The sequence below is a fragment of the Triticum aestivum genome, chromosome 2B (genome assembly GCF_018294505.1).
Source record: "Triticum aestivum cultivar Chinese Spring chromosome 2B, IWGSC CS RefSeq v2.1, whole genome shotgun sequence".
NCBI classification, from domain to species: Eukaryota; Viridiplantae; Streptophyta; class Magnoliopsida; order Poales; family Poaceae; genus Triticum; species Triticum aestivum.
Window position 1 is genome coordinate 429,348,375 of NC_057798.1, and position 26,784 is coordinate 429,375,158.

Below are 26,784 nucleotides of genomic sequence, written 5' to 3' on the forward strand. Positions count from 1 at the left end.
CACAAGGATAGCCGCATGACAGACTTTAATATAGCATGACCGGTACTTTCGTGTTCAAACACGAATGACTTTACTGAAAGGACCAGACGATTGCACAAAGACAGACCCCCACTTAATGCACTTTAATCCAGCATACCCGATGCATTCGTGTACAAACATGAAGGACTTTACGTAATTCACTGGGCGATTGCACAAGGATAGATCCTCGCATGACAAACTTTAATATAGCATGCCCAATGCTTTCGTGTTCAAACATGAAGGACTTTACTGAAAGCGCCGAACACAAAGATAGACCCCCACTTAATAAACTTTAATCCCGCATACCCGGTCGTTCGTGTACAAACATGAAGGACTTCACATAATTCACTGGGCGACTGCACAAGGATAGATTCCCGCATGACAAACTTTAATATAGCATGTCCGGTGCTTTCGTGTTCAAACACGAAGGATTTTACTGAAAGGACCGGACAATTGCACAAAGATAGACCCCCACTTAATGCACTTTAATCCTGCATACCCGGTGCGTTCATGTACAAACATGAAGGACTTCACATAATTCACTGGGCGACTACACAAGGATAGATTCCCGCATGACAAACTTTAATATAGCATGCCTGGTGCTTCCGTGTTCAAACACGAAGGACTTTACTGAAAGGACCGGACAATTACACAAAGATATACCCCCACTTAATGCACTTTAATCCCGCATACCCGGTGCGTTCGTGTACAAACACGAAGGACTTCACATAATTCACTTGGCGACTGCACAAGGATAGATTTCCGCATGACAAACTTTAATATAGCATGCCCGATACTTTCGTGTTCAAACACGAAGGACTTTACTGAAAGGACCGGACGATTGCACAAAGACAGCCCCCACTTAATGCACTTTAATCCAGCATACCCGGTGCGTTCGTGTACAAACATGATACTAGTTGGGCGCGCAAGGTTGATTTGACGACAAGGTAGATGTGCGTCTCAGATACTAGTTGTGCGCGCAACTAGTTAGGAAAAATCCATGTCCACCCACACATGCACTGCACGTACACCCTCGCTTCCACACCTGCACGCGAGCACCCCGCGCGGCCCCAAGGCACCCGGGCGAGCACCTGTTGCTCGTTGTGGAGCTCCGTCGCGAGCACAACCAAGGCCGGCCCTTTGTTTCTGTTGTTTGGTTCAGTTTCCCACAAATTCAGTTTAGGTCCTACTGGTTAGCCCAGCTCGCTGGCAGCCACGCGACCAGGATCAAATCCCCACGCGCACAACCTTTTTACACTAATTTTTGCTTCACCCAGATCAAGCTCTGCTCCTTTCATGTAGTGTCAAGTCCATTTGTCGGCACAAACAAGTCAGTAGCCCCCTGGTTGTTCAGCCACGCACATATCGAGGATGTCGTCGGATCAAATCCCAGATATCCTCAAATCTTTTTTGTTTTCCCATTTTTTCTCTCAATGGTGCACATCCGCTTCGGGCCAATTCTGCTGCTGGGCTTGCACAGTGCATTGCGTTCGGCCCATATATGTTCTTTTTCTTGTCCCCTGCATTTTACCATTTTATCCCGTGCATTGCATATCTACAAATGTCATTAATTTGCATTGCTCATCATTAAATAACCATGCATCGGTTTTAAACAAGTCATATGTGTGTGTGTGTCTCTCTCTCTATATATAATGTTTAGAATTTCAGGTACTTTCACAATATCAAACTTTCATCCATGTTAAAAATGTTTAAATGGCTGTTTGCATTAATTTGCATAAAGGACATGTTTAAATGGTTTATTTCATAACTTAATAGCCGTAGCTCCGAATTTAATAAACTTTATATGTAACTTGTCTAGAAAAACGCATAGATTAACATGATGCACTTACTTTTGCTGCCTAACAACTCTAAAATATGGTTTAGGCAGAATAGCAGCAAATTCAAAATATCCACATGAATTTTCCGGAATTGTTGTTTGTTGTTTTCGGCCTCATTTAAATTGACTAGATAGGAAGTTTTATTATGCTTCACCTCTTGCCGTGTTAACCAACATTTAATCTTGTCATGCACATGAACGAGAGCGAACTAAATAATTGAATGTGGTGTTTCGTCAATATGCAACTCGTTGCATACTGACCTCCACTTAATTTGTAGTATTGTTTGTTACACTTTGTCATGTCATGACTTAATAAATCGGACATGCATCATGCTTAGTTGTGCATCATGCCATGATTATGCTTGGTTATTCACCATGTTGTTTGCTTCTTTCTGGTTGTGCTTCTTGTCGATAGTTCGATTTCGTTGCAATTGTGAGGATGCGTTCGACTATGTTGGTTCGTCTACTTCATGGACTTGATCTTCTTCCGAGCGGGATTTCAGACAAGATGACCATTACCCTGGACACCACTACTATCTTTGCTTTGCTAGATGTCTTGATGCTATCACTATGTCGCGCTCCCTACCACTTTTTTGTCAAAGCCTCCCAAATTGCCATGATAAGCCTCTAACCTTTTCCACCTACCCAGGAAACCGTTGTTTGGCTATGTTACCGCTTTGCTCAGCCTCTCTTATAGCGTTGCTAGTTGCAGGTGCAGTGCAGGTTGTTCCATGTTGGGACATGGATATCATGGGATATCACAATATCTCTTATTTAATTAATGAATCTATATACTTGGTAAAGGATGGAAGGCTCGGCCTTTTGCCTGGTGTTTTGTTTCACTCTTGCCGCCATAGTTTCTGTCATATCTGTGTTATGTTCCTTGATTTTGTGTTCCTAACACGGTCGGGGTTTATGCCCCCCCCTTAATAGTTCCCTTTGAATAAAACTCTTCCAGTAAGGCCCAACATTGGTTTTAACATTTTCCCAACTTAATAAACATGATATTAAACTTGAGGTATAGGGAGTTAGTGCTACCCGATGTTTGTTATTCCACATAATACAGGGGGGCAGTGCTGAGGGTGCTGGTCCAAACTAGAGCATTGTGTGGGGCCGCCCCTTGGCAACTTGGGGTATTTGGCACCTGTATGCTCGCTTATCCGATCGTGGCCCGAGACGAGATATGCGCGGCTCCTATCGGGGTGTCGGCACGTCGGGAGGTCTTGCTGGACTTGTTTTACCATTGTCGAAATTTCTAGTGAACCGGGATTCCGAGCTTGATCGGGTTGTTCTAGAATGGAGGATTTTCCTCCGCGGATCATGAAAATTTGTGATGGACTAAGTTGGGACACCCCTGTAGGGTTTAATCTTTCGAAAGCCGTGCCCACGGTTATGTGGCAGATGGGAATTTTTAATATCCGGTTGTAGAGAACTTGACACTAAACCCGAAATAAAATACACCAACCGTGTGCGTAACCGTGACCGTCTCTTTTCAAGTGAGTTTGAGAAGAGAACACAGTGGGGTATCTTTGACACGTAAGTAGTTCATGATTACTTATTGATCATTACTAGTTTGCAACCGTCCTGCGTAGTTGCTCTTCTTATTCTTGTACTCATAAGTTAGCCACCATACAATGCTTAGTGCTGCTGCAACCTCACCACTTATACATTCCATACCCATTAAGCTTTGCTAGTCTTGATACACATGGTAATGGGATTGTTGAGTCATCGTGACTTACAGATTACTACAACAACAGATGCAGGTACAGGTAATGCGATGATCTGACGCGAGAGTGATGTTTGGTTGCTTTGGAGTTCTTCTCTGCTTATTCTTCTTCGATCAGGGGATAGGTTCTTGGTCGGCAGCCTGAGCTAGCACGATGGATGTCGTTTGTGTTTTTCGTGTGTTTTATCCGTAGTCGGATGCCTCTCTTCTATATGATGTTTGTTGTATTCATGTGGCATTTATATGCCTTTATATGCATCCCCATCTATTATGTACCGGTATGATATAATGATATCCACCTTGCAAAGCGTCTTCAATATGTGCTTCTATCCTTGGTGGGACCTCCGAGTTTCTCGAAGATAGCGTCGTATATTGGGCATGATATGCACATTGCAAAAATGATAAGAAGAAATAAAAAAAGTGAGCCGCCATGACAAAATGACATGCAACAAAGCAAACAAGCAACAATACTACCCCACCATCCATGACAACTAACTAGGAAAAGTTTATTCTGAAGCAACACCTTCACATAGGGTACGACATGCAAGTGTCGCCGTGGTCGGATCCAACCGAAGATAAAATCTTGGGTTTTCACCCTGAAGAGCACATTATATGAGGAATCTCCAAAGCAATGCCTTCAAGAAGGTAACAACGCGCAACCATGGTCATTGCTAAGTACAACCGTCAAAGATCAAAACTAAGGATTTCGCCTTAGAGCTTGAGACCTGGTAAATAGGAGCGTACCACCAACCCGAAGACACCGTGTATTGCCGCCACCACTTGTCGAAGAAGAAAATGTTGCATGAAGAGTCTCGTGCACATACCATGATCATAGAACATTCAAATCAAAATTGTTCCATGGTACACATGTCTAGGTAGCAGCGCATGCGAATCATCCACGTGGAAAACGTAACACAACCAAGGACATGCTTACGAATCATGAACGCCGCACAACTTGGAGAGCTAAATGTCATCACAACTTCAATTTCTAAGACGAACGAGTTCCAGTGTGGAGGTCGACGGCGATAGCCATGCCAAGATGCGGCAAGTCATAGCCACACTATCCCTACTCCACTGATCAACCGCTTCGAGCTGCCGATTTTGCAGCCACTCCGACATTGTCATTGCCGACCAAGCCACCGACCACCTTTGAGTCGCCACCAACCACCATAGGTGGACCTGACGGTCAATCATTGGAGCCAGCTACTATCGGGAAGCACAGGCAGCATGGACGACTCACGCGCGGTTAAGCGATACCTCTCCAATGTATCTATAATTTTTGCTTGTTCCATGCTGTTATATTATATTCTTGGATGTTTTACAATCATTTCATAGCAACTTTATATCATTTTTTGGGACTAACCTATTGACATAGTGCCCAGTGCCAGTTGCTGTTTTTGCTTGTTTTTTACTTCGCAGAAAATCAATACGATTTGGAGAATTTTTCTGGACCAGAAAATACCTGATGGGACAAAGAAGTACTAGAGGGGTGCACCGAGGGGGGCACAACCCACCTGGGCGCCAGGCGCACCCTGGTGGGTTGTGCCCACCTCGGTGGCTTCTCGCACCGCCTCTTCACCCTATAAATCCCTAAATATTCCAAAACCCTAGGGGAGTCGATAGATCATAAGTTCCGCCACCGCAAGCCTCTGTAGCCACAAAAAACCAATCTAGACCCCGTTCTGGCACCCTGCCAGAGGGGAAAATCATTACCGGTGGCCATCTTCATCATCCCGGCGACCACCATGATGAGGAGGGAGTAGTCCACCCTCGGGGCTAAGGGTTTGTACCAGTAGCTATGTGTTTAATCTCTCTCTCTCTCTCTCATGTTCTTGAGATGTCACGATCTTGATGTATCACTGGCTTTGTTAATATAGTTGGATCATATGGTGTTTTCCCCTATCTATCTTGTTGTGAATTGAGTTTTCTCTTTAAGATTTTGTTTTATCGGATTGAATAATTTTATGGATTTGAGAGCACTTGATGTATGTCTTGCTATGAATACCCGTGGTGACAATGGGGTATCATATTGATTCACTTGATATGTGTTTTGGCACTCAACTCGCAGATTCCCGAGGTGACATTTGGGTAATCTATGCATAGGGGTTGATGCATATTTTCGTCCTTGTTTCTCCGGTAGAAATCTTGGGGCACTCTTTGATGTTCTTTTTGTTGGATCTATTATGAATCTGAAATTGTTTGATGCATATCGTATAATTAACTCATAGATACTTGTGGTGACATTGGAGTATCTAGGTGACATTAGAGTTGGTTGATGCATATCATATGGTGTTATTTTAGTATGAACTCTTGGATAGATCGATCGGAAAGAATAACTTTGCGTTATTTTAGTACGAACTCTTGAATAGATCAAATAGAAAGAATAACTTTAAGGTGGATTCGTACCCTACAATTTTTTATCTTATGTTCTCCGCTAGATAAGAACTTTGGAATGATTCTTCATCACAAGTTGAGGGATGGTTATATGATCCAATTAGATTAACATTGTTGAGAGAGTGTACTAGAGAAAGTACGAACCCTAGGCCTCATTTTCAAGCATTGCAATACCATTTGTGCTTTGTTTTATCAATTGCTACCTTGCTGTTTTTTATTGTTCCTATTACAAAAATTAACATATACTATCATTATTACGCTTTTATCACCATCTCTTCGCCGAACTAGTGCACCTATACAAATTACCATTGTATTTGATGTGTTGGGAACACAAGAGACTTTTTGTTATTTTGTTGCAAGGTTGTTTGAGAGATACCATCTTCATCCTACGCCTCCCACGGATTGATAAACCTTAGGTCATCCAATTGAGGAGAAATTGCTACTATCCTACAAAACTCGGCGCTTGGAGGCCCAACACGAGTCTACAGGAATAAAGTTGCATAGTTGACATCATTAAGACACATCCACGTAGCCCGCATAGCCAAGAGGCCAAACCATGGCCACACCTTCCTAGGAACATCGCCAAGCCGCTCCACCCCGGCCATGGTGCCGCCACAAGCCAGGGAGCCACCACCGGCCAAAGCTTACCCGAGAGCCAACCATCGTCGTCCCATCGACAACCACGCACCAGATGCCTCACTGCCAATTGTAGGGCACCGCAAGGTTGCAGACCAACGCATGGGAGAAAGACTCCGCAACCGCCGCACAATCTTGTCTAGTGGTGGCTTCCGACGTTGACGAGAGGGACAATCGTTTTTGGTTGGGGATAATTAGGGCTAGGGAATGAGAATTGAAGGGGTACCAGACTTCAAATCTATTGTTTGTTTCAGGGGATTGGGAATTCATGAGGGAATAAGCATGGGACTTGAGACTCCAACTCCCATCGTTTTATTAACAGGGGAGGGGGTGGGAGCTGAAACGGAATTGTTTTAGTGAGTCAATCTTAACCCTTCATCATAACTTTCATTAACTTTCCTTGTCTAGTCCGTTTTCAACTCATACGAACCAAACAAAGGATACAATTTTTTCTTAAATATTAACATATAATTTCTATTATGTGCGAAACAGAGGATTGGGAATAAAATGACTCATCCCAGGTCTAATCTCAATACAACTTCCTACTCTAAACACCCATTCCCTTTCCCAAATATTATCAAATGCGCCGAGGAGCGGATGAAGGGAGCTAGTAGCGGTGGCGGCGATCGCTGCCCTTATCGCCAAGGTTAAGCAACGAGGGCATGTATCACGTTTCGCTAAGAAAGCCACTATTTGATTGGCGGGTAAATTGAACATTATTTTGAAGTCAAAAAATTAATTAGCTCAATCGATCGAGCTGCGATATTATAACCTGAGCGGTTGAGCCACTACATATAAAATGGAACAACACATGGAGAATGCTTAATTTTGTTTGTTTGTTAGATGCATAAGAAATTACAAGTTTGGTGGAAAGCTATCGTGTCGCTCGTACCCCTTCGCTCGAGAGAAGGGCACCCAGCCACCAGGGTTCATCGTGCCTCCCGCCGGCGCCGCCACCGGTTTGCCTCCTCTATTGAGGCCTTAGGGCCATGGAGATGTGATGGATCCGTGCCCTTGCCGGTGGGAGGGATTTCGTTTTAGATGTTTACTCGAGTTCTGTTAGGGTTTATGTCCTCCTTAGAGAGGCGAGGCGGTGGCAGTTCTTTGGAGATGGAATAAGATTCTTCTCGCCTAGCCCCCGTTCCGGCGGTGCTTCTAGCGTCTTCGGAGGGCGTCTGGAGGTTTGTCTCCGGCGGATCTCACGGGATTCGGTCGATGTTTGTCTTCGGTAGATCCATATGGATCTGATTTTCATTCGTGTGTGTTCGTTTGTTTACAGGTTGGATCCTTCCAATCTACGCTTCTCTTCATCGGCAACGGTTGTTGTTCTGGTGTGCGGGTCATGTGGGGTCTTAGCATGACGACTTCCTGACTGTCTAGTACAACAAGATTTGCCCGAGTTCGATAAGGGATGAGCAATGAGGCGGCGCGCCTTCGACCCGCTCCAGTGCTTGTAGTCGTCGCTAGGTAGTCTACGGAGCTGGATGTAATTTTTAGTTTCGATGTTCTTTGTACTACCTTGACAGTTGAGAATAGATCGGATATTTTTCCAAAAAAAAGATGCATAAGAAATTAGAGTACCTTTTGGTATGAGCACCGGCACATTAATTAACCCATCATCACATCAATATTCTGAAGGTTTGAATTAGTCTTATTTACTAAGGACATACCGATTGAATATGAGAAGTTGAGGTGATTACTGTAACAGTCCTATTTTATTACTCCCTCCGTTCTGAAATATTTGACTCAACTTTATATTAACTTTATATTAAAGTTAATACAAAATTGAGTCATCTATTTTGAAATGAAGGGAGTAGTATCTAAGTATTTTTAGGGGGTTTCGTGAAATGTGCATTAAGTGGCCTTGGATCCCTCCATCCCCGTCCGAGCCATCCATCTCAGATCCTATGCCCCCAGATAGAATTCTCCTATTTATGCAACATAAGTCTAGATTAGGTAGAATTCTCCTATTTATGCAACATAAGTCTAGATTCTGTTGTAGTTCATCCCCAAAAATAAGTGATGGGGAAGAAAAGCTACCTAATGTGTCGCGTACAAGCTTTCCTAAATATTTGTCTCTTTAGAGATTTTAACCAGTGACTATATACAGAGCAAAATGAGTGAATCTATACTATAAAATATGTCTATATACATCCGTATGTGTTAGTTCATTTGAAATCACTAAAAATATAAATATTTAAAAATGACAAATCCCTAATTCCCTCGGGATCAATTCGCTATAATTTAATACGGAATTAACAGAAATTCCTTTCATAATTTACTACCTCCCGCACGTACGTAGATCTACTCCTTGGTGGCCGCACATTCCTCTGCTCTCTTCTCTACTCAAATTCTCCCATCCCGATCGATGGAACTGGAGTGGAAATTAGTACTTCCTCCGGTCATTTTTAGTCTGCATATAAGTGTTGTCTGAAGTCAATGTATCTCTACTTTAACTGAACATGTAGAATAAGATATAAACATTCACAATGCCAAATCAATATTGTTAGATCATTGTGAAATGTAGTTTCATAGTATATATATTTGGTATGGTAGATGTTAATATTTTTTAATATAATTTTGGTCAAACTTTGGAACATTTGACTTGACTTAAATCTAATACGTGGAGTAAAAAGAACCTGAGGGAGTACTGAAGTTACTACTACTTGGGATTAGCGTGGAGCCAAACGAAATTTGGGGAGAGAGGCAGGGGATTAGCAGTTTGTTGCTTGACGCTATAGTCTCTGTCCCCCTCTCCCTGCACATGACCCCGCGGGTTCTCCTAGGGTGCGTTTGGTTGCAAGGGCGGTCATGAATGGGTTGGGATCGTTCAGAAAATAGACATGTTTGGTTATAAAGCACATGAATGGTTCGAGCCAAAAAAAAGAATATGCCATGAAGATGCTGAACCGTTCCACCCAACCAAATCGGTCGAATCAAATGGCCACCCTTTGCATGCATGATTATGTGAGCATGACTGGTGGTCCTGTCCTAAATAATTAGCTCACCACTTATATTCAGCCAAACACATGAATTGAATGGTTCAATCCCAAAAAATTGAACGGTCCTAACCCATTCATACGACACCTTCAACCAAACGCATCCTAGTTTGTCGTTAGAGTCGTACGCACGAAGCATGCCTGCATGGTGCGCCACCGCATGCCCGCACCACACACACGCGTAAGAAGAAAAAAAATGGCTGACACGATTGTGCCCACATGGCTCAACTTCTTTCTCTCTTTAGGAAACATGAACAAGTATATGTAACATGCGTGGCACTTGAATGTGTGGTCTAGGGACATCTCAAGGAGACCCGTAAAACACTCCGGTATGTGTCTGACTTGATTGTTCAATTTTACAATCTAACACGATCTTGCATTGGTCCGTGAAGTGATCTGAACGCCTGTTTTCCAGCAAATTAGAGATAAACGTGGAGAGTTATACCAAAAGACCAGACATTCACTTGACGAACCAAAAGCCTCCATGTTGTCTTCGTTTTTACTCTTTCTTCACATGCATGGTCCATCTCTCATCTCTCTCCTAGCCGCATACTACACACAAATAGCCCATCACATGCATGGTCTCCACCTACTTTTTCTCCTCCCAACCGGATACTTTGTGATTAGCATTGGATCGCTCACTCTGGTATCATGTCCGCGGACCACGTCTGAAAAAACAAACCTATACCGGAGATTTTTGTGGGTCGGAGTTGGAGATGTCCAGGGCATCTTCAACGGCGCCCCGCAATTTTTCTCCCGTATCCGTCCGCAGACAAGAGGATCAGTCCACACACATGGATATGGGAGGCCGCCATCCAGCGCCGCCGGCATTTCAACCATTCTTTAAAGGGTCTTTTACATCCGTGTCCCTAACTCAAACCCACTACTCACATTTGCCCCTAATTCAAAAGCCTGCTCAAAAATGCCCCTCCGTCGTTAGGTGCCCTTACAGAAATGCCCTTCCGTCCCGTTTCCGTCTGGTCAAAGGGGTTTGACCGTCTACTGGGCGTTTATTGGACATTTTGCCCCTGCCTCCATGTGCCACTTACACGTGGGACCCAGTCAAAACATAAATAAAATGAAAAACACTTTCTCTCACCCCCTCTCTCTCACACACACTTACATGTGGGCCCCCTCATTTATAGAAAAAGAAAAAGGAAACACTATCTCTCTCACCTCTTTCTCCCCGCCCCCCTGCCGAACGATGGGCCGACGACCACTACCTCTCAACTCCTGCGAGAGTATTGAACGGCCACCGCCTCTGTCGCTGGCCTCTCCTGACGCCGTAGTCCTCTATACCTCATGCTCTCTCCGCCGCCCGCCCTCGTTCCTCTCCCGCAAGCACGCCAGCGAGTGCCCCGTCGCCGGCGTCAGTCAAGGACGTGGCCAACGGCAACTTGAAGCGCCGCTACCTCGCCAGGAAGCTCATATGCCATGACCTTGTCCAACCAGCTGACGATTTTGACCAAAGGTATCCAGCACAGAGCGCCACAACGCATCTTCCCCGCCTCTGAGCTCGGACCGCCGCCTTCGATTCGACTCCGTTGAAGCATGTCGGCCGATCCCGGCGGCTCCTATGGCATACTTATGCACCACAGAAGACTTGGGAGTCCTCCATAGCAAGCTCCATGACCTCGGGTCGTCTTCCCCATGAGCTCCGAGCTCTTCCATGGCCGCCATCGCCGAAGTCATCGCTTCGGTCACCCCCGAGCCCCAGCGGCGTCGCTGTCGTGCTCCAAGTGTGCTCCCTATTGTCACACAAACCGTTCCCCTCTCTCTACCCCTCGCATGGTTGCTGCCTCACTTGCATCGCCCGGAGCCCCCGCGGGAATGGCCACCGCCGTTTGCTCCGGCGACCATATGGTCTGACGACCACATCGCTGGATGCGGTAGAGCCATGCCTATAGCCTGGTTCCCTCAGCCGTCCTCCTCGCAGCATCCCGGCGTGCCTCCACCGCGGGATTTGGTCGCCGCCGGCCACCGTCGACCCAATCCACAGTCCTTTTTTCCTTTTCTTTTTTTAGACTGGCCCCACATGTAAGTGTGTGTGTGTGTGAGAGAGAGAGGGTGAGAGAAAGTGTTTTTCATTTTATTTTTTGAGAGTGGGACCCACCAGTAAAGTGGCACATGGACACAGGGGCAAAAATGTCAAAGAAACAGCCAGATAGCGGTCAAAGCTCTTTGACCGGACGGTAACGGCACGGAAGGACATTTCTGTAAAAGCACCTAACGGCGGAGGGGCATTTTTGACCAGGCTTTCGATTAGGGGTATATCTGATTAGGTGGTTCGAGTTAGGGACAGAAATGCAAATGGCCCTTCTTTAAACCAATCGAACAAAATACAAGCAAACACGACGGATTTCATACAAACCCGACGAAAACATGTACATTTTCGACATATTTTAACTAAAAAAGGTAAAACTATATGCACGTACGATCGCGGGGAGCTCGATTCCCATGACACAGATACACTACACTAGTCCATGGCCGGCCACGACTGATCCTTTTGTCTTCCTCATGTCCGACAACCCGTTCATCAGACTGCAGGGAGGCCTGGAGGTATATTCGTCACCCGTATCTTCCCTATGTCTGGCCGTGTCGCTCAACAGAGTGGCAAAGGGGGTGCTTCAGCCAGAGTGGAAGGGTGCGTACTACATTTCCGTCAAGCCGAGGCGAGGGTCGAGGATGGTCTGCGCTGAACCAGGCAAGTCACCGGTTGTCCACGCCGGTGACACACTGGCGGTAGACCCAAGTGGCGGCTGCCTCGCGTGTTCTACTTTCCCTCGATGTTGGTGGTGGTGGCAGGAGCGGACGCACCGACAATTGACTCGTCGATCTCCACGTCTTTCTCCATCGATCGGGCGCGGTGCCGGCAACGCTGACGACACATTGCATGGCGGATGTCCTCGCCCATGGCAGCCACGATGCTCATTCCGTCGTGCTCCCCCGCATGCCTGCCTGGAGCAACTCGCCACTCCTCCGCGAGCTGGCTTGGAGCGGCGAGTTGCTGAACCACGCGTCGGCTTGGAGCAGCAACTTGCTCCATCGGGCTATGTAACGCCCCGAGACCGATGCGCTGGGTGTCATCCAGTTAATCGCCGTCGTTGCCATGTATTTTGCTTGCGTGTTGCACTTTGCCATGTCATTATGTGCATTTCATCTACATGTTTTTTAAAACTTGCATTCGTTCGGGTCCTCCCAGTTCTCTCCGTTGTCCGTTCTGAGCCCAGACACGCTCACGCGCGCCCGCGGTACCTCCGAAATATTATTTTATAAGAGCATCTCCAACAGCCACGCTAAACACGCGCCGCACCGCAAATTTACCCATTTAGCGCGCGCGCAATCGCTAGTGTGTCTCCAGCGGGCACGCAATAACTTCACGCGCGGCATATAGAGTTGGGCACACGGTCCGAATCGCTATTGCGCACTGCGTATTTGGGGCGCCCGCTTCCGCGCGCGGCACACACGAGCGCTCGTGCCGCACTCTTTCCCCTGCGCCACCTTCACCCCGCACACGCTGCCGCCGGCGAGCTGACCCGATGGACGCACGCGTCGGCACCCCCCTCACCCCATCCTACAGCCGCGAACCCTCCAGCGCCGCCGCCGCCGCAAACCATAGCGCTCGGAGCGTTGGCCACGCCTCCGCCGGAGCTCCTCTAAGCACCGGCCTCGCGCGCGGCCTCTTTATGCCACCGCGGATGACCTCGGCGGCTGGTGGCATCACGCCGATGCCCGTCGTGACGAAGCCACGTGCATCCCCCTCGAAGCTCCCAAATGCGGCGCAGCCGAAGAAGGGCAAGACATCCGCGAAGAAGAACAAGGCGGCGGACGGCTCCGACACCTCGAAGGCACCGAGGAAGAAGCTTACAGGGCGTGTGACGAGCATGGCGGCTACCGAAGCGCTGGCGAGCTCACTTGTTGAGCCGACGACCGACGCGCACCATGTGTTCGACGATATGCCCCAAAGGTAAAAAAAATCCCAAACTTTTTTTCCTTCTTATTTTTTGAATGCATACATATAGATAGCTTATTGCGTTGTTCTATATACTTTGTAGTGTGAACGATGATGCATACATGTCAACTATGGGTTGTTGGCTCGAACAATTCGCATTGATCTCAAACCAATGACATGGATTTTGAAGACCATGAGTTCGAGGTGGACGAGGATGGTGAGGGCATTGTCGACACACCAAAAGGAAGAGGAGGCAACTACACCAACGACGAAGACGTTGTGCTATGAAAAACTTGGTTGGACGTGTCAAGGGATCCATCCGTTGGAGGTGATCAAAGTAGAGATGCTTATTGGCTCCGGATGAAAGAACACTTTGATCTTCGCAACATGAGTGGAATTGACCGCTCCGCACGATCACTTCTCTCCCGGTGGTCGACCATCAATAGGGATTGTCAACAATGGGCGTCCGCACAAAAAGCGGTTGACAAGTTGAACCCAAGTGGCACCAATGATGATGATAGGGTAAGTCTCATTTCATCATTCCTCATGTTCACATCATGCTTGTTGTTGGTGTTTCTTGTGCTAACTTGTTTTGTTTTCATGTAGTTAAATATTGCACAGAACTTGTTCAAAGGAGAGGAGAAGAGTACCAATAAGGGGAAGATCAAGAAAGGAAGGCCATTTACCTTGCCTCATTGCTATGAAGTATTGAAGGATGATGAGAAATGGAAGAAGCGTGAGGATATTGATGATTTGCATTTGAGAAAAAAACGCAAGCGATCAATTGATTTGGAAGATGATGACGAGGAGGATGCATCAAGTGAAGATGGCAAGAGAAGCCCCACCCCAAACTCGGTTTCATACTCGAAGCCAAAATGACCGGATGACACGAAGAAAGACGCAAAAGAAAAGAAGAAGAGGAAAGGAGATGATGAGATGAAAAATGCTATGGAAGCAATTGTCAACGCAAGAAGAGAAGCCAATGAGGTGAGGAAAATGGCAAGGAACCTAGATGCCGCGACCAAGGAGAGGAGGGTGGCATTAGAGTAGAGGAAGGTGGGCATGGAGGAGCGAGCTAAGTTGTTGGAATGGGAGAAGCACTTGTTCTTCTTGGACACATCTTTGTTCAATGATGTGCAAAAGGAGTATGTCAACCTTGCCCGTGAAGAAGTCTTGATCCAAAAAAGAGCCATGATTCGCACAATGGGTGGCGGTGGCCTTGGCGGCATGGGTGGCATTGGTGCCATGGGTGGCTTTGGAGCTACCATGGAGACCATGGGAGGCATGGGTGGCTTTGGAGCACCTCCGGGCGGCTTGGACAACATGGGTGGCATGGGTGGCATGAGTTTTGCGTCTCTCATTGGGGGCATGGTTGCACCTCCGGGCGCCGGTGTGCCACCTTCGCATGAAGATGCCTTTGAAGATCTTGGCAACACCTTCCGAGCTTCAAGTGATGAGGATACGACACGCAACAATGAAGAGGAGGAGGAAGAATCGTCTTCGGAGGATTCGGATGAATCGGAGGAAGATGAGGATGAAGACAAAGACGAGGACGAGGCTTGGTTCTTGTGCCTTTCGTTTGTGTCATCATAACTTGGTTTGCTTATTAAACTTGGTTTAATTATGTTGTGGGCATGAATTTGAACTTGTGGGCATGAACTTTTGGGCACGAACTTGGTTGGAATGATATTTGTGAACTTGAGCTACCATCGGAGGAAGATTCAATATATGCCATGTGTTTTGTGACGTGTGAAATTTGTGCCCAAAATGAGAACAAATGTGTGCGCTGGATGCTCGCGCGCGCTACATTTTAGCGCGCTGCTGGAGCTGCGCACGCACGCTGCATTTTAGCGCTACTGATGGAGCAAGCGCTACATGATGCGCCAAACCTGACGATGGGCGCGCCGCAAACCAGATTTTAGCGTGTCGCGTGTTGGGCGCCTGTTGGAGATGCTCTAAGTGGCATAAAAATGTTCTTGGAATGGGTTGAAAGTTGGCGTGCGGTCTTACTATAGTGTAGGTAGACCGCCTGCCAAATTTTGTCGCATTCAGAGTCCGTTTGATAGCCCAACCGTTAAACATATGGCCGCGATATAGCCGGTATAGACGTCGAATGGTTTTGGTATCCGAAACCCGTGTCGGGCCGCACTTCATCTCTCTCCTCTCAGCCCAACCCCTCTTCACAGCCCACCTAGCCCACCTACACCACCCCTCAGCTCCGGACCGTCCGATGGCGATCGTATGGTCTGAAAATGGACTGAATCCCCCTAATCCTATCCCCTCATACTATAATAGACCCTCCCCGTCCATTTTTGGACTAAACCTAGCCCTAGCCTTCCCTAACCTCACAGCCACTGCCCTCCTCCTCAAAATCCGGGCCAAGCCACCCCGCCGCCGCCACTTGTTGCCGGCCTAGAGGCCAGCCGCCGCCTGCGCCGCCCTCCTCAGCCACTCCCACGCCTCCACGCGTCCTCTCGCGTCGCCTCCCACCGCGCGGCCCGTCGGGGCCCAGAGCAGGCCCGTCCGGGCCCGACCGCGCCCACAGGCGCCCTACAGAGCCATCGCCTGTGCCCGAGGCTCTCTCGCTCGATCCCGATCTAGATCGGGAGAGCGCCGCCCCGCCGCCACCTACACCGCCGCGCCACCACGTCCCCCCACTCCGGTGACCTTGATGCTCAGGCCACGGCCCCGCGCCGGAGCCGACCTCCATGCAGCCCGACCTCCGCCCTCGTTAGTGGCCCCCCGCCTTTGCTGGTCGTCTCCACCTCGTTCCGGTCGAAAACCGGACCCCAACGAGCTCCTCCTCCCAGATCCGGCCTTCCCCATGCACTCCGCCGTTCGCCACCCCGCCGAACGTCGCCAATGACCGCTCTCCACCGCCAGGAGCTCGAGCAGAGGAGCCGCTCGACCCCAGCTGCCCACTCGCGTCGCCCTTGTAGGCTCCACCAGCGCCCACGACCCAGCCTCCTTGCGGCCCAGATCTGCAAGGCCCAACGCGCCCGGCCTGCTTAGCCTCTCCTCAACTGGGCCGAAGCCCGTGGTGAGAACCCTCTATCTCCCGCTCTTTGCACTCCATAGTTATGCATCGCTCACCTCAGTAATTTTTGCTAAGTCCCTGGAAAATCAGCATCATGTGCATATGTTTGCAGGACCATAACTTTGTGCATGGTTATCCATTTTGAGTGTATGATATGTCAAAATGTTCATCTCTTGATGCTCTACATGCTAGTTGAATTTTAATTCATGTTTCTGTGCATCTTGGTGCCTTAATATTCGTTGCAAAACTGCTAAGTGATATAAGCTGCTGAAATCTGCTGCCTGTTAACATCATGTATGCATCTTGTGAGTGGTGTAACTTTGTCCCTGTTGATGCTATGGTGACGATCTTCATATGAAAATGTTAATCTTAGATGCTCTGCATGTTGCTTGGTGTTTTATTCATGTTAGGGTGCATCTTGACATGTTAATCCCTGTTGCAAAAGTGCTTGCTGATGTTAAATGCTGAAAACTGTTATAAGTTGCCCATTTGTCATTTTTATTTCTTTTTGTGTGTTTTTATTTTGAGCATCACGTCCACATGTTTTAGGAGCATAATTATGTAATATTTACAGTGGTTCAATCTATTTATGTAGATGTGCCCTGTGGTGAGTGCAACAAGCTTCTGAAGTGGGCTACTTGCTGTTAATGTTCTGTCTAGCTGAATGTGTCATATCATGTTGCTATGTTTGCTTGATGCTACCAATTAATCCATGCATAACCTGGAGATACTTAGTTGACATGCTTTATTGTACATGTTATGCTATATCATGCCATGCCATTTTATTCCTCATATATGTCCTGTAGCATATGGTTTCACTGCCATGAACATACCTATATAATGTTTCAGTTTTTTGTTAACTTCATGATGCCATGTTGTGAGCTTGATATTGATTGATCTATGCCTCTTTTGGAGATGCTCTAATTACATTGTTTGGAATTATGCAATGATTGATTTGTTCACATGCCATGGTTATTAATTTTGGATATCATATGCCTCTTTTCCATGCTTGCAAACATGCTATCATCATATTGCTATTTTATACTTCCTGAAATTGTTTCAACATTCAATATTGTTTTGTTGGTTCCCACTAATCCATGAGCTATATGTATATGAATCTTTGATGTTATTTTCTATTTGTTATGTGTAATTTGATGCCACACCCTTGTTTCCATGTATAGTAGCTGTAGCATCTTTGTTTCATGCCTACAACATGCCATCATATTAACTCTGCTCATGTAAATGCTCATGTGTTATAAAGTTGTATTTTGCATTGATCATTTTGGATTAATCTTGATGCCTATGAACCTGAACCTTAATGATATTTGAAGCATGTTACACGTAATTTGAGTGCATATCAAGTTTGTGTTCATATGATTCATGTAGCATGTTGTTTTGATGATTGCAAAGTGCTTATTTGTTGTTTTGGGCAGATTGTTGTTATAACTTGTTTGGAGTGTATGTGTTGCACCATTGCTCTGTTTTGAGCATGCTCTATATGAAACTTGCTTAGAATTGTATATAGTTTCATCATGTCTTGTTGCATCCTTGTTTTGAGCATGTGTACTTGATGTATGCTTTTTGCATCAATGTCATGTTTAACTTGTTTTGCTCATATCTTCTAGGCCGTAGCTCCGAATTAAATGAATCTTATATGTAACTTGACTAGAAAAACATGTAGATCATCATGGTGCATCTTAACTTGCTGTTTAACAACTTGAACATATTTTTTTTCAGATCTGGACCAATTTCGAAATTTGCATATGAGGACTTACCAGAGTTGTTATATGTTGTTTCCGGCCTCATTTAAACTTGCTTGCATGTGATGTTCTTGTATGCATCATCTCTTGCCATGAGTAGCATCATATAGCCTTGTCATGTATCATACTTGGTTGAGCATCATGCCATGTTATGTGTTGTGTGTTTACCATGTTGTTTGCTTCTTTCCGGTTGTGCTTCTTCTCGATAGTTCATGTTCCGTTGTGATCGTGAGGATTCGTTCATCTACGCTTGGCTCGTCTACACCTGTTCATCTCTTCATGGACTCGTTATTCTTCATAGAAGGATTTCAGGCAAGATGACCATTACCCTGGATCTCACTACTATCATTGTTATGCTAGTTGTCTCGATGCTATTGCTATGCCACGCTTCCTACCACTTGTTATCAAGCCTCCCAAATTGCCATGAAACAGCCTCTAGCCTTTTCACCCTTCCTAGCAAACCGTTGTTTGGCTATGTTACTGCTTTGCTCAGCCCCTCTTATAGCGTTGCTAGTTGCAGGTGCAGTTGGAGGTTGTTCCATGTTGGGACATGGATATCATGGATATCTTGGGATATCACAATATCTCTTATTTAATTAATGCACATATATACTTGGTAAAGGGTGGAAGGCTCGGCCTTATGCCTGGTGTTTTGTTCCACTCTTGCCGCCCCAGCTTCTGTCATACCGGTGTTATGTTCCTTGATTTTGCGTCGCTAGACGATGATGATTTATGGGCCCCTCTTGACAGTTCGCTTTGAATAAAACTCTTCCAGCAAGGCCCAACATTGGTTTTACCATTTGCCCAACATAATAACTAAACTTGATATTAAACTTGATTCATAGGGAGTTAGCGCTACCCGAGGAGTAATTCTACATAACAGGGGGGGGGTAGTGCTGATAGTGTTGGTCCCAAACCGGGCAACCTGTGGGGCCACCACGAGGAAACTCGAGGATAGGTTTTACTCGTAGCTTGACCCATCTGGCCGTGGCCTGAGACGAGATACGCGCGACTATTATCATGGTGTCGGCACGCCAGGAGGTCTTGCTGGATTAGTTTTACCATTGTCAAAATGTCTTGTGCACCGAGATCCCGAGTCTGATCGGATGTCCTGCGATGGAGGATTGTCTCCGTGGATCGTGAGCTTGTAATGGGCTAAGTTGGGACACCCCTGCAGGGTTTAAACTTTCAAGAGCCCTACCCGCGATTATTGGCAGATCGGAATTTTTAATGTTCGGTTGTAGAGAACTCGACACCAGATTCGAATTAAAATACACCAACCGCATGCGTAACTATGATGGTCTCTTTTCGGGTGAGTTCAAGAAGAGAACACGATGGGGTTATGTTTGAATGTAAGTAGTTCAGGATCACTTCTTGATCATTACTAGTTTGCGACCGTTTGTGTAGCTTCTCATCTTACTCTTGTACTCGTAAGTTAGCCACCATACATTGCTGAATCGCTTGCTACAACCTCACCACTTATCCATTCCATACCCTTTAAGCTTTTCTAGTCTTGATACCCATGGTAATGGGATTGTTGAGTCCTCGTGACTCACAGATTACTACAACAACAGTTGCAGGTACAGGTAATGTGATGACCTGATGTGAGAGCGATGTATGCTTGTCTTGGAGTTCTTCTTCTGTTTCTTCTTCTTTTAGGGGTTAGGTTCCTGGTTGGCAACCTGAGCTAGCAGGGTGGATGTCCCTTGAGTTTCTGTTTGTGTTTCATCCGTAGTCGGATGTTGCTTTTGTGTATGATATTGTTGTATTCATGTAGCATTGTATGCCTTTTGTATGTATCCCCATCTATTATGTAATGGTACGATGTAATGATATCCACCTTGCAAAAGCGTCTTCAATATGCGCTTCTATCCTTGGTGGGACCTTCGAGTTCCTTTAGGATAGGGTCGCATATTGGGCGTGACAGGCTAGGCGAGGGAGGTGGAGTAGCGAACTGCCTGGGTCATATTCGGCGGGCTCGGTGGGCCACCTAGCTGTCTTTTATACCGAAGAACTGCTCTTCCTGCCCGTCGGATGCCATCAAAAGAGTGGATAAAATGTTGGAAGGAGGAGATGGGGTGCGGCGGAGTGGTGCGATTCTTGCTCGCCATCTGGCCTCCTTTAAATAGCCGACAGACGGTGATGAAGCCATGAACCTAGGGTAGGGTCATGGACCTGTCCAAGGTACCCTCCCCAAGGACATCTCTAGAAGAAACTGTCTTTCAGTCGACCTGGAAGAATTCCACTCGACGGACTCGAAGACACTCGACCATGGAGACTCACTCGACTACCAGGAGATCTAGGGTCACTCTGCATCCAAACGGTCTGTTATTAAGTAGTCTTTATGGCCATGATATCACTTTATGTAAGACGTTACCACTAACGCCAAGTCTTTATGTACATTGAACCCTCCACTACATGGGCTGGCTGGGGTCCTGGCGCACTCTATATAAGCCACCCCCCTCCACAGGCAGAAGGGTTCGCACACCTGTAACTCTCACGCATATAATCCAGTCGATCGCCTCCGGGCATCGAGACGTAGGGCTGTTACTTCCTCCGAGAAGGGCCTGAACTCATAAAACTCTTGCGTATACAACTACTCCATAGCTAGGATCTTGCCTCTCCTTTAGTACCCCCCTACACTACTATCAGACTTAGAACCATGACAGTTGGCGCCCATCGTGGGGCAGGTGTCTTAGCGACTTATTGGAGAAGTTGCAGTTTTTTCCGATCTCCTTGATCATGGTTTCAGGCAGAGTTTCGGTTGAGGGCCGCAAGATCCGTCTCGGTGCGCTCACGTTCGTCGTTGACGACCCTGCCTGGCTTCAGGAGGCTCCGCTCGACGTCGACGCGCTCCCAGTTTGCGGAGCGACGCACTTTCGCGCGTGCATCCGTGGCGTCCTCTTGCGGCTACCGTCGACCCAGTATGGACCAGTTTTTGTGTCATCCTCCCTCCCAGCTTCCCGCCAGCGCAAGTACTCCGGTCGGTCGAGGCTTCAGCGGTGGGTGAGGCACGCGGTGGCTCGCTAGTCGACCACCGCTCAAGTCGCGGCAATCGAGCCCGACGAATCTCTCTATGGCTTGTTCGACCTATCGACTGGCTCCGCAGAGACTGCATCCGAGTGCGACAGCAGCGATCCAGCGGCGGAGGTCCTGATGGTCAATGGACCACACGGTCCCCCCGGCTTTCCTGGTGCCGAGGGAGGCGACGGCAGAGGCAATCCATCACACGTCCACGAGGAATACCTCCCCGAGCCCCTCAATTCGCTGTGGAGGGAAGAACTTCGCCGCCGGAACATGGATACACTTCACACTCCTATCGTTGGAGAAACCCCTGAGGCTCGCGCCTTAGAGGACGCGCGCTTGGCCAACCTGGCTGAGCGCACTCGACTGGAGAACCTTCAGCAAGCACTCGACGAGCGTGCGTGGCAACGGGTCTCGGACTCCAGTCAACGTCAGCTCTTTCCACCTCCGACTCAGGTATATTGAACTCCAATTCAGAATTTAGTAGCTGCAGCCTATATAGCAGAATCAATTCAGCCTTCCCAGTCAGAGGCTGGCAGAGGATTGATGCAGATCAGAGATTTGCTCCGGGCAGCAGGAGATCAAAATTCAGCTGTATCACAGTCGCGGAACATGATTCACAGCAAATACGTGGCTGCGAATACGGTCCAGTCGGCTCATTGCCCCAGATCTGAAGGAAATATGCCCTAGAGGCAATAATAAAGTTATTATTTATTTCCTTATAATCATGATAAATGTTTATTATTCATGCTAAAATTGTATTTACCGGAAACATAATACATGTGTGAATACATAGACAAACATAGTGTCACTAGTATGCCTCTACTTGACTAGCTCGTTAATCAAAGATGGTTATGTTTCCTAACCATGAACAAAGAGTTGTTATTTGATTAACGAGGTCACATCATTAGTAGAATGATCTAATTGACATGACCCATTCCATTAGCTTAGCACCCGATCGTTTAGTATGTTGCTATTGCTTTCTTCATGACTTATACATGTTCCTATGACTATGAGATTATGCAACTCCCGTTTACCGGAGGAACACTTTGGGTACTACCAAACGTCACAACGTAACTGGGTGATTATAAAGGAGTACTACAGGTGTCTCCAATGGTCGATGTTGGGTTGGCGTATTTCGAGATTAGGATTTGTCACTCCGATTGTCGGAGAGGTATCTCTGGGCCCTCTCGGTAATACACATCACATAAGCCTTGCAAGCATTACAACTAATATGTTAGTTGTGAGATGATGTATTACGGAACGAGTAAAGAGACTTGCCGGTAACGAGATTGAACTAGGTATTGGATACCGACGATCGAATCTCGGGCAAGTAACATACCGATGACAAAGGGAACAACGTATGTTGTTATGCGGTCTGATCGATAAAGATCTTCGTAGAATATGTAGGAGCCAATATGGGCATCCAGGTCCCGCTATTGGTTATTGACCAGAGACGTGTCTCGGTCATGTCTACATTGTTCTCGAACCCGTAGGGTCCGCACGCTTAAGGTTACGATGACAGTTATATTATGAGTTTATGCATTTTGATGTACCGAAGGTTGTTCGGAGTCCCGGATGTGATCACGGACATGACGAGGAGTCTCGAAATGGTCGAGACATAAAGATTGATATATTGGAAGCCTATGTTTGGACATCGGAAGTGTTCCGGGTGAAATCGGGATTTTACCGGGTTACCGGGAGGTTACCGGAACCCCCCGGGAACCATATGGGCCTTCATGGGCCTTAGTGGAAAGGAGAAAGGGGCAGCCCAAAGGGGCTGCGCGCCTCCCCCCCTTCCCCTAGTCCTATTAGGACTAGGAGAGGTGGCCGGCCACCCCTCTCCCTCTTTCCCCCTTGGGAATCCTAGTTGGAATAGGATTGGAGGGGAGTCCTACTCCCGGTAGGAGTAGGACTCCTCCTGCGCCTCCTCCTCCTGGCCGGCGCCTCCTCCCCCCTTGGCTCCTTTATATATGGAGGCAGGGGCACCTCTAAACACACAAGTTGACACAAGTTGATCCACGTGATCGATTCCTTAGCCGTGTGCGGTGCCCCCTGCCACCATATTCCTCGATAATACTGTAGCGGAGTTTAGGCGAAGCCCTGCTGCTGTAGTTCATCAAGATCGTCACCACGCCGTCGTGCTGACGGAACTCTTCCCCGACACTTTGCTGGATCGGAGTCCGGGGATCGTCATCGAGCTGAACGTGTGCTCGAACTCGGAGGTGCCGTAGTTTCGGTGCTTGATCGGTTGGATCGTGAAGACGTACGACTACTTCCTCTACGTCGTGTCATCGCTTCCGCAGTCGGTCTGCGTTGGGTACGTAGACAACACTCTCCTCTCGTTGCTATGCATCACATGATCCTGTGTGCGCGTAGGATTTTTTTTTTGAAATTACTACGAAACCCAACAGTGGCATCCGAGCCAGGTTATTGATGTTGATGTTATATGCACGAGTAGAACACAAGTGAGTTGTGGGCGATACAAGTCATACTGCCTACCAGCATGTCATATTTTGGTTCGGCGGTATTGTTGGACGAGACGACCCGGACCAACCTTACGCGTACGCTTACGCGAGACCGGTTCCCTCGACGTGCTTTGCACAGAGATGGCTTGCGGGGGACTGCCTCTCCAACTTTAGTTGAACCAAGTATGGCTACGCCCGGTCCTTGAGAAGGTTAAAACGGAGTCTATTTGACAAACTATCGTTGTGGTTTTGATGCGTAGGTGAGATTGGTTCTTACTTAAGCCCGTAGCAGCCACGTAAAACATGCAACAACAAAGTAGAGGACGTCTAACTTGTTTTTGCAGGGCATGTTGTGATGTGATATGGTCAAGGCATGATGCTGAATTTTATTGTATGAGATGATCATGTTTTGTAACCAAGTTATCGGCAACTGGCAGGAGCCATATGGTTGTCGCTTTATTGTATGCAATGCAATCGCGATGTAATGCTTGACTTTATTACTAAACGGTAGTGATAGTCGTGGAAGCATAAGATTGGCGAGACGACAACGATGCTACGATGGAGATCAAGGTGTCGCGCCGGTGACGATGGTGATCATGACGGTGCTTCGGAGATGGAGATCACAAGCACAAGATGATGATGGCCATATCATATCACTTATATTGATTGCATGTGATGTTTATCTTTTTATGCATCTTATCTTGCTTTGATTGACGGTAGCATTATAAGATGATCTCTCACTAAATTATCAAGAAGTGTTCTCCCTGAGTATGCACCGTTGCCAAAGTTCGTCGTGCCCAGACACCACGTGATGATCGGGTGTGATAAGCTCTACGTCCATCTACAACGGGTGCAAGCCAGTTTTTGCACACGCAGAATACTCAGGTTAAACTTGACGAGCCTAGCATATGCAGATATGGCCTCGGAACACGGAGACCGAAAGGTCGAGCGTGAATCATATAGTAGATATGATCAACATAACGATGTTCACCATTGAAAACTACTCCATCTCACGTGATGATCGGTTATGGTTTAGTTGATTTGGATCACGTAATCACTTAGAGGATTAGAGGGATGTCTATCTAAGTGGGAGTTCTTAAGTAATATGATTAATTGAACTTAAATTTATCATGAACTTAGTACCTGATAGTATCTTGCTTGTTTATGTTGATTGTAGATAGATGGCTCGTGCTGTTGTTCCGTTAAATTTTAATGCGTTCCTTGAGAAAGCAAAGTTGAAAGATGATGGTAGCAATTACACGGACTGGGTCCGTAACTTGAGGATTATCCTCATTGCTGCACAGAAGAATTACGTCCTGGAAGCACCGCTGGGTGCCAGGCCTGCTGCTGGAGCAACGCCAGATGTTATGAACGTCTGGCAGAGCAAAGCTGATGACTACTCAATAGTTCAGTGTGCCATGCTTTACGGCTTAGAATCGGGACTTCAATGACGTTTTGAACGTCATGGAGCATATGAGATGTTCCAGGAGTTGAAGTTAATATTTCAAGCAAATGCCCGGATTGAGAGATATGAAGTCTCCAATAAGTTCTATAGCTGCAAGATGGAGGAGAACAGTTCTGTCAGTGAGCATATACTCAAAATGTCTGGGTATAATAATCACTTGATTCAGTTGGGAGTTAATCTTCCGGATGATTGCGTCATCGACAGAATTCTCCAATCACTGCCACCAAGCTACAAGAGCTTCGTGATGAACTATAATATGCAAGGGATGAACAAGACTATTCCCGAGCTCTTCGCAATGCTGAAAGCTGCGGAGGTAGAAATCAAAAAGGAGCATCAAGTGTTGATGGTTAACAAAACCACTAGTTTCAAGAAAAAGGGCAAAGGAAAGAAGAAAGGGAACTTCAAGAAGAACAGCAAGCCAGTTGCTGCTCAAGATAAGAAACCCAAGTCTGGACCTAAGCCTGAAACTGAGTGCTTCTACTGCAAGCAGACTGGTCATTGGAAGCGGAACTGCCCCAAGTATTTGGCGGATAAGAAGGATGGCAAGGTGAACAAAGGTATATGTGATATACATGTTATTGATGTGTACCTTACTAGAGCTCGCAGTAGCACCTGGGTATTTGATACTGGTTCTGTTGCTAATATTTGCAACTCGAAACAGGGACTACAGAATAAGCGGGCACTGGCAAAGGACGAGGTGACGATGCGCGTGGGAAACGGTTCCAAAGTCGATGTAATCGCGGTCGGCACGCTACCTCTACATCTACCTTCGGGATTAATATTAGACCTAAATAATTGTTATTTGGTGCCAGCGTTGAACATGAACATTATATCTGGATCTTGTTTGATGCGAGACGGTTATTCATTTAAATCAGAGAATAATGGTTGTTCTATTTATATGAGTAATATCTTTTATGGTCATGCACCCTTGAAGAGTGGTCTATTCTTACTAAATCTCGATAGTAGTAATACACATATTCATAATGTTGAAACCAAAAGATGCAGAGTTAATAATGAAAGTGCAACTTATTTGTGGCACTGTCGTTTAGGTCATATCGGTGTAAAACGCATGAAGAAACTCCATACTAATGGACTTTTGGAACCACTTGATTATGAATCACTTGGTACTTGCGAACCGTGCCTCATGGGCAAGATGACTAAAACACCGTTCTCCGGTACTATGGAGAGAGCAACAGATTTGTTGGAAATCATACATACCGATGTATGTGGTCCGATAAATATTGAGGCTCGTGGCGGATATCGTTATTTTCTCACCTTCACAGATGATTTGAGCAGATATGGATATATCTACTTAATGAAGCATAAGTCTGAAACATTTGAAAAGTTCAAAGAATTTCAGAGTGAAGTTGAAAATCATCGTAACAAGAAAATAAAGTTTCTACGATCTGATCGTGGAGGAGAATATTTGAGTTACGAGTTTGGTGTACATTTGAAAAACTGTGGAATA